Raw genomic sequence first — 8,138 nt, forward strand, 5'->3', positions numbered from 1 at the left:
TCACAAATAAAGCCAGAGCTCCCCTAGCAAGATGCATTCTTATTAATTTTAAAATATATAAATATTGGGTAATTGCCATTTTTTTAAATTAAATATAGATTGTAAAACTTTTGATTAAAACCCATATCCCCTTGGGTATTATTGATAGTAACTTACTCTTGCTGTGGCACAAAATGAAGATTATGGGGTTATTTTGACTTCAGTCTCATTGGAAGATATATGCCTTCCAACTTTGGGTAATACATATTTTACATCCCTGTATCAGGAAAAATTACTAGATTGTAGTATGAATTATCATAGCTAATTACCCAGTTGGATCCATGCAGACCTTCCAAAACAATTATTCAATTGAAATTTATTCAAAATATGGTGGTGTGTCTGTTGCTGGACTTGGAGTTGCATATTACTCCAGCTTTGAAAGAGCTCCTGTGGCATTTTAAATAGTTTTAAAAAATAACAATATCTTGACTCTTAAGGCTCCCTTTTAGGAGCTACACACGCCATCTTAAATTTAGGTCAGGAACCTGGGGCTACAGCTGTGAACAATACATGTTGATCTCTTATATCCAAGCAACCAGCAGGAGCTGCCTCTGTCATCTGTAGCAACCATGTTGTCTGTCTCCATACATTGAGAAGGGTAGGTCTTGTCACAGTGGATCATGCTATGATAATATAAAGTCTGGATTACTGTAATTCACTCTACATTGTTCTGACTACAAAGAGTTTGCACCAGTTCCAGTTGATTTAGAATGCCACAGCATGACTAAGAGAAAGTTGTAAGCAGTGCGAGTGCATCACACCATTAATGTAAAAACTTCACTGGCTACAAAAACAAAACCGGACTAAATGTAAAACTGTCTGATCTTCAAGCCCTTAAACAAAATGGACCATAGTTCTTGAAGAACATCTCCCTCCAAGGTCCTCCCAAGGAATATTCCTAACCAAAGGAAATCATGTGATATGACATCCATCAATGAATCTTCTCCAAAGAAGCCTTCACACTCTGGAACTCATGCCTAGAAAGACTTCATAATACATAGTAACATAGTAGATGACGGCAGAGAAAGACCTGCACAGTCCATCCAGTCTGCCCAACAAGATAAACTCATGTGCTACTTTTTGTGTATACCTGATGTTGATTTGTATCTGCCATTTTCAGGGCACAGACCGTAGAAGTCTGCCCAGCACTAGCCCCACCTCCCAGCACCAGTTTTGCTACCCAGTCTCCACTAAGCTTCTGAGGATCCATTCCTTCTGAACAGGCTATCTCTATTTCAAGGAGCAGGTGAAAGCTGGGCTCTTCTTCCTGGTCTTTAATGGAAGAAGCAACTAATTTGTTAGTCGCATCCACACAAGGACTAATACCAGCTGCACATACTGTAGCAGGACTTGGGTTATTCACTACTAGCTGAAATCATTTTCTTACAGTTTTTTAATTAGTCACCCTTATATTTGTATCTATGTTCCACCTCTACTTACACTCTATACGGCCTTTAACGTTTTTTAATGTGTATTGTGTTGCCATGTGGGTAAGAGGAACCCGAATTATAGCTACGTCTTGCAAGGTTCCGCGTTAGGAGTTACGGATCAAGAAAGGGATCTGGGTGTCGTCGTCGATGATACGCTGAAACCTTCTGCTCAGTGTGCTGCTGCGGCTAGGAAAGCGAATAGAATGTTGGGTGTTATTAGGAAGGGTATGGAGTCCAGGTGTGCGGATGTTATAATGCCGTTGTATCGCTCCATGGTGCGACCGCAGCTGGAGTATTGTGTTCAGTACTGGTCTCCGTATCTCAAAAAAGATATAGTAGAATTGGAAAAGGTACAGCGAAGGGCGACGAAAATGATAGTGGGGATGGGACGACTTTCCTATGAAGAGAGGCTGAGAAGGCTAGGGCTTTTCAGCTTGGAGAAGAGACGGCTGAGGGGAGATATGATAGAAGTGTATAAAATAATGAGTGGAATGGATCGGGTGGATGTGAAGCGACTGTTCACGCTATCCAAAAATACTAGGACTAGAGGGCATGAGTTGAAGCTACAGTGTGGTAAATTTAAAACGAATCGGAGAAAATTTTTCTTCACCCAACGTGTAATTAGACTCTGGAATTCATTGCCGGAGAACGTGGTACGGGCGGTTAGCTTGACGGAGTTTAAAAAGGGGTTAGATAGATTCCTAAAGGACAAGTCCATAGACCGCTATTAAATGGACTGGAAAAATTCCTCATTTTTAGGTATAACTTGTCTGGAATGTTTTTACGTTTGGGGAGCGTGCCAGGTGCCCTTGACCTGGATTGGCCACTGTCGGTGACAGGATGCTGGGCTAGATGGACCTTTGGTCTTTCCCAGTATGGCACTACTTATGTACTTATTGTAAGTAGCATACTATGCATTATTTTCAAAAGAGAAAAACATCCAAAAAGTACCATTTGGACAGATTTCTTCTGAAAATGTCCAAATCAGTATTTTTGAAACCTATTTTGCAGATGTTTATCTTTGCATTTTGTTTGCAATGTGTCTAAATCACAAGGGGCATTCTGAAGGCGGGATTAGGGTGTGCCTAACACTTGTACATTTTACTGCCATAATGGAACAAAACCAAAATGTCTAGGGCAAACAATTTGAACGTTTTGATTTAGACCTGTTTTTAGAACAAATAACAAAAAGGTGCCCTAAATGACCAGATGATCAGTGGAGGGAATCGGGAATGACCCCTCCTTACTTTCCCAGTGGTCACAAACTCCTCTCACTTCCAAAAAATGTGAATAAAAATAGTACTCCTCAGTCTCTATGACAGCCTCAGATGTTATAGCCAGATCCATTAGCGCAGCATGCAGGTCCCTGGCTTACTGTAATGGGTGCAGTGCACTGTAGACAGGTGGACCCAATCACCTACCTTCCCTGTTACACTTGTGGTGGAAACTGTGAGTCCAACTCATCAGAAATCCATTGTATGCACATATAGGTGCCCCCTTCACCCATAAGGGCTATTGTAGTGGTGTACAGTTGGGGGTAGTGGATTTTGGAGGGCTCAGCAAACAAGATAAGGGAGCAACAGTGAGATGTGTACCTTGGAGCATTTATGTGAAGTCTACTGCAGTGCCCCCTAGGGTGCCCCATTGTTCTGGGATGTCTGGGGGGACCAGTCTGCTAAAAGTTCTGGCCCCTCCTAAATCCCAATGGCTTGATTTTCTACTTTTTTTCACTTGTACATTTTTTTTTAATGGCCTGAAAAATTAAAAGCACAGAGCACAAAACCTTGTTACAAACAGTATTTTTGAAAAAAAATATATGTTTTACGGTTTCAAAAATGGTCTTTTAGCACAAAACGTCCAAAGTCTGACTTAGATGTCATATTGAAAATGTTAACATATAGCATATGTCCATGGTGTATTAGTGTAAAACATAGTAACATAGTAGATGACGGCAGAAAAAGACCTGCACGGTCCATCCAGTCTGCCCAACAAGACAACTCATATGTGCTACTTTTTGTGTATACCCTACTTTGATTTGTATCTGTGCTCTTCAGGGCACAGACCATATAAGTCTGCACAGCACTATCCCTGCCTCCCACCACCGGCTCTGGGTTTCAACGCAGTCCTCGGGACACACCTAGCCAGTCAGGTTTTCAGCATATGCTCAATAAATATGCATGAGATTAGATTTCTTCAGAAGGCCTGCTTCCTTTTTATTTTCCACATTGGATCTAGTGGACCAACTGCCTTGCAGTTTTCTTACAATGGAAGCAGTATATGCAAATTGATCTCATGTATATTCATTGTGAAAATCATAAAAACCTGACTGTGTTGTGACCCTCGAGGACTTTGATTGCCCACTCCTGCTCTAGAAGAGCCTTAAAAAAAAGAGTTGGGGGCTATAATATATTTCATTCTTTCTTAATCCAGTTCTCAAGGCACATCCAGCCAGTCAGGTTTTTGAGATAACCACAATAAGCATGAGAAAAATTTGCATGCACTGCCTTGTTGGTGTGTAAATGTATCCCCTTGCTTTCAATCAGGCTGGAAGAAGCAGCACTCAATATTTCTAATATCTAAACGTGCTCAAACAATAGAGCATAACATAATATGTGAGAGAAACAGAGGACCTTCAGTAAATAGCTATTAGTGGCAGTACTGCTATAATCTGAAAACCCAATGTCTGTTCACAAACTGCCAAAGAGGGGCATAATTGAAAGGGGCACCCAAGTTTTCCTGAGGACGTCCTCACAGGACGTCCCGGCGAAGGGGCAGGGAAACCCATATTATCGAAACAAGATGGGCGTCCATCATTTGTTTTGATATTACGGTTGAGGACGCCCAAATCTTGACATTTAGGTTGTCCCTAGAGATGGTCATTTCTGATTTTCGGCAATAATGGAAACTAAAGACACCCATCTCAGAAACGACCAAATGCAAGCCTTTTGGTCGTGGGAGGAGCCAGCATTCGTAGTGCACTGGTCCCCCTGACATGCCAGGACACCAACCGGGCACCCTAGGGGGCACTGCAGTGGACTTCAGAAAAAGCTCCCAGGTACATAGCTCCCTTACCTTGTGTGCTGAGCCCCCCAATCTCCCCCCCAAAAAAACAAAAAACCCCACTACCCACAACTGTACACCACTACCATAGCCCTTACAGGTGAAGGGGGGAACCTAGATGTGGGTACAGTGGGTTTTGGAGGGCTCACATGTACCACCACAAGTGTAACAGGTGGGGGGGGATGGGCCTGGGTCCGCCTGCCTGAAGTGCACTCTACCCATTAAAACTGCTCCAGGGACCTGCATACTGCTGCGATGGACCTGAGTATGACATTAGAAGCTTGCACAAAATATTTTTAAAGTTCTTTTTTGAGGGTGGGAGAGGGTTAGTGACCACTGGGAGAGTAAGGCGAGGTCATCCCAGATTCCCTCCGTTGGTCATCTGGTCAGTTCAGGCACCTTTTTGTGCCTCGGTTGTAAGAAAAACTAGACCAGGTAAAGTCATCCAAATGCTCATCAGGGATGCCTTTTTTTCCATTATGGGTCGAGGAAGTCCATGTGTTAGGCACGCCCAAGTCCCGCCTTTGCTACACCTCAGACACGCCCCCGTGACGGAAAGCAGTTGGGGATGCACAAAATCGGCTTTTGATTATGCCAATTTGGGCGACCCTGTGAGGAGGACGCCCATCTTCCGATTTATGTCGAAAGATGGGCGTCCTTCGCTTTTGAAAATAAGCCTGAAAGTGCCATAAAGTGAATATTAGATTTAACTCACTACCACCATCCTTTAGCATCACAGCACAGGTCCACCCTTTCAAATTCAGTTATATTGTTTGAGCACTTATTAGATACTAGTAAAAAAGGCCCGTTTCTGTTAGAAATGAAACGGGCGCTAGCAAGGTTTTCCTTGGAGTGTATGTTTCAGAAAGAGCGTGTGTGAGAGATGGAGTGTGTGTGTCAGAGAGAGAATGTGAGAGAGAGAGAGACAGAGTGTATGTGTTTGTGCGAGAGAGAGTGTGTGTGAGAGACAGTGTTTGTGTTTCTGTGTGACACTGTGTGAGAGAGAGGGACAAAAACAGTGAGTGTGTGAGTGAGAGTGTATGTGGCAGACAGAGAATGAGTGACTGCGTGTGTGGTGTGAGGAACCCCCTCACCCCCTCCCTCTCCCCCTGCCCCCTGGCAGCCAGGCATGTGCAGCGACCCTCCTCTCCCTGTGTTCCCCCTGCAGCCACCCATGCCCATCAACCCTCCTCTCCCCCTGCTGCGTCCTTCCTGTCTCCCCTGCTCCCCCTGCAGCCACCCATGTGGTCTCAGGCCCCCCCCTCAGCATCCCTCCTGTCCCCCTGCAGGCACGCATGTGCAGCGTCCCTCCTCTCTCCCCTGTCCCCCCTGCAGCCAGCCATGTCCAGCGATCCTTCCGTCCCCCTGCCCCTCCTGCAGCTACCCATGTCCAGCGACCCTCCTCTCCTGTGCAGCCACCCATGTCTGAGGACACTCCTCTCCTTTTTCCCTGTTCCTCCCCTTCTGGCCAGCCATGTCCATCGACCCACCTGTCCCCCCTGATGACCACCAACCCTTCTGTCCCCCTGCCCGCCCTGCAGTGTCCGTCCTGTATCCCCTGTCCCCCTTGCAGGCACCCATGTGGTGTGTGGAGCCCCATCCCTATCTCCCTGTTCCCTGCCACCCATGTGCAGCGACCCTCCCCTCCCCCTGCTTCCTTCCAGCCACCCATGTCCAGCAAGACCCCCCCTTCCCCCCAGCCGGCGCAGCACCCAAAGAAAGCCCCTTGTCCCTCCCCCCCTTCGCGCATCACCCGACCCCCCCCACCGTGGCACATCACCAAGCCCCTCCCCCCCCTCATCAACCCCCTCACCACCCGCAACCGGTAATACAAACTGTGTCCGGCGGCTGCTGCTTCTGCTATTCAGCAGCAGCAGCCCATACATAAAGAAAACAACAACAAAAAATCCTCCTAAAACGCACCTCTGTTGAGAAGCATCTCACATTGGCTGAAGTCTCAGCATGCGCTCCTCCTCTCCCCTCTGACGTCTCGGCATTTCTCCGGGGTCTTCCGGCAGGGGCACTGACGTTGAGGGGAGAGGAGGAGTGGCTGCAGAGACGTCAGCCAGTGTGAGATGCTTCTCCACGGAGGTGCGTTTTAGGAGGTTGTTTTTTTGTTTGTTTCTTTTCTTTATGTACGGGCTGCTGCTGCTGAATAGAAGCAGCAGCAGCCGCCGGACAGAGTTTGTATTAGCGGTCGCGGGTGGCGAAGCGGTCGATGTGGGGGGGAGGGGCTTGGTGAAGCAGCGGGGGAGGGGTTGGGTGATGCAGCGAGGAGGGAAGGGGGGTAGGGGCTTTCTGATGCCCCGTTGCACGGGTTGTTGTGGCGATGCGGCGGGGGGGCACTTAGAGGTACACCGTCGAGGCTTTTTGTGTGTCTGTGTGTTTGTATGTGTGTGTGTTTGTATGTATGTGTGTTTGTGTGTCTGTGTGTTTGTATGTGTGTGTGTGTGTGTTTGTTTGGTGTGTGTGTGTGTGCACGTTTGTGTTTGCGTGTGTGTGTTTTGTGTGTGCGTTTGTGTTTGCGTGTGTGTTTGCGTTTGTGTGTGTGTTTGCGTTTGTGTGTGTGTGTGTGTGTTTGCGTTTGTGTGTGTTTGTGTATGTGTGTGTGTATGTGTGTTTGCGTTTATGTGTGTGTTTATGTGTGGGTGGGTGTTTATGTGTGTTTATGTGTGTGTGTTTCTGTGTGTGTGGGGGGGGTTGCGGGTGGCTTTTGTGGTCGTGTGGTTGGGGAGTTTGCCAGAAGTCTGTAGCGATTCCTAGGCAGGGGGAGGAGTATGGAAACACTCCCCCTGCCTGGGTCGTTGTTTGTTGGAGGGGGGTTGCCAGTTGGTAGGGGTGCCTTTAAGGATCCCTGTACTCTCTGTGTTCCGCCCTTGAGGGCGGGGCAGAGAGACATGGTGAGTTGAATGGCTTCACCACCATGAACTTACGAACTGTTTAGGGATTTTGCAGATGGCTTCAGCAGGTTGTCTTCAGAATGTTGAGGTAGCGTTTTATGTACAGACTAGTAAAAAAGGCCCGTTTCTGACACAAATGAAACGGGCGCTAGCAAGGTTTTCCTCGGAGTGTGTGTGTTTGGGAGAGTGTATGTGAGAGTGAGTGTTTGAGAGTCAGAGTGAAAGTGTGAGTCCAATCCATGCTCCTCTGTCACCTGGCCCCTCCATTCATCCCTATCCAGCAATTCCGCTGTCTCCCTGAGGCCTGCCCTGCAATCCATATGCAACCATGGCCATCTGTCCCCTCCATTCATCCCTATCCAGCAATTCCCCTCTCCCTGAGTCCTGCCCTTCCAATCCATGCCCATCCATGCTCCTTTGTCACCTGGCCCCTCCATTTTTCCCTATCCAGCATTTCCCCTCTCTGCCTGAGGCCTGCCCTGCAATCCATATCCATCCATGGCCATCTGTCCCCTCCATTCATCCCTATCCAGCAATTCCCCTCTCCCTGAGTCCTGCCCTTCCAATCCATGGTCCTCTTTCACCTGGCCCCTCCATTCATCCCTATCCAGCAATTCCCCTCTCTGCCTGAGGCCTGCCCTGCAATCCATATGCATCCATGCCCATCTGTGCCCTCCATTCATCCCTATCCAGCAATTCCCCTCTCCCT

This window comes from Microcaecilia unicolor, chromosome 6 (assembly GCF_901765095.1).
Source record: "Microcaecilia unicolor chromosome 6, aMicUni1.1, whole genome shotgun sequence".
Taxonomy (NCBI): Eukaryota; Metazoa; Chordata; class Amphibia; order Gymnophiona; family Siphonopidae; genus Microcaecilia; species Microcaecilia unicolor.